The sequence below is a fragment of the Papaver somniferum genome, unplaced genomic scaffold, assembly GCF_003573695.1.
Source record: "Papaver somniferum cultivar HN1 unplaced genomic scaffold, ASM357369v1 unplaced-scaffold_16095, whole genome shotgun sequence".
Classification (NCBI taxonomy): Eukaryota; Viridiplantae; Streptophyta; class Magnoliopsida; order Ranunculales; family Papaveraceae; genus Papaver; species Papaver somniferum.
In genome coordinates this window covers 1-980 of record NW_020625593.1, presented here as the reverse complement: position 1 = coordinate 980, position 980 = coordinate 1, and the positions used below count along the sequence as shown (strand labels likewise).

Genomic DNA, 980 nt, shown 5'->3' with positions numbered 1-980 from the left:
TGGCTGCCTCGTTGTCGTGTCGTCCGACAGTTGTCTCCTCTTGACGACGACGCACGTCCGTCGACGAGCAGCACGGGCCTCCGTGGCGCAATGGTTAGCGCGTTCGGCTGTTAACCGAAAGGTTGGTGGTTCGACCCCACCCGGGGGCGGCGACCCTTTTGCCACGGCCAGCCCCCTGCCGCCCCACGCCACGATTGTAGCTACAGCCGACAGGCTAATTCTGCCCATGCTAGAGAGCATCAACCAGAAGTAAACAGCGCTCAGAAATAAAGCGAAAACGAACCATCACACGGGAAATGGGCAAAAAATGGGCGCCCCGATCGAAACAGGCCGTTGATTGCCCATTTTCCGTGTTATCCGACCCGGGCCTCAGCACGAACAGGGGGAAGACTTGGCCGCCCATCCGTCGCCGCGGTTCCGTGGTGTAGTGGTCATCACGTCTGCTTTACACGCAGAAGGTCCCCAGTTCGACCCTGGGCGGAATCAGCTCCCCTGTTTTGTTTTGTTTCCTTACAGCCGGCCCCGTCGACCATTGCTACGGCAGGCCCGACGCCGCCCCCCTCGCCCTCCCTCGACTCCGTGGCGCAACGGTAGCGCGTCTGACTCCAGATCAGAAGGTTGCGTGTTCAAGTCACGTCGGGGTCATGCGGAACCCTTTTGTCTAACGGCAGTCTCCACGCACGGAGCCTGCCCCCGAGTTTCGAAACGGTCGTCACAGAGGGTGGCCTTCATGGCTCAGTGGCTAGAGCACCGGTCTCGTAAACCGGGGGTCGGGAGTTCGAATCTCCCTGGAGGCACTTTTGTTTCGTGCGACTCTTCTCGGGCTTCTTATTCGACCGCCCCACGCCCCTCTCTGCCCACCCAGCCCCTGTGGCCTAATGGATAAGGCATCGGTCTCCTAAACCGGGGATTGAGGGTTCGAGTCCCTCCAGGGGTAGTCAGCGGACGGAATACTTTTTGTTGGTACTGCTTGTCATTGC

At 60.1% G+C, this 980-nt stretch overlaps 5 non-coding genes across 5 annotated transcripts; all 5 read left to right on the top strand.

Annotated features, from left to right (window-relative positions):
- Positions 1-76: 76 nt before the first annotated feature.
- TRNAN-GUU lies at positions 77-149 on the top strand. The gene has a single exon. It is a non-coding gene; the product is annotated as a tRNA-Asn (tRNA).
- Positions 150-413: 264 nt separating this feature from the next.
- TRNAV-UAC lies at positions 414-486 on the top strand. Its single transcript has one exon. It is a non-coding gene; the product is annotated as a tRNA-Val (tRNA).
- An 87-nt stretch (positions 487-573) lies between these two features.
- TRNAW-CCA lies at positions 574-645 on the top strand. The gene has a single exon. It is a non-coding gene; the product is annotated as a tRNA-Trp (tRNA).
- Positions 646-724: 79 nt separating this feature from the next.
- TRNAT-CGU lies at positions 725-797 on the top strand. The gene has a single exon. It is a non-coding gene; the product is annotated as a tRNA-Thr (tRNA).
- Positions 798-864: 67 nt separating this feature from the next.
- TRNAR-CCU lies at positions 865-937 on the top strand. Its single transcript has one exon. It is a non-coding gene; the product is annotated as a tRNA-Arg (tRNA).
- Positions 938-980: the final 43 nt, after the last annotated feature.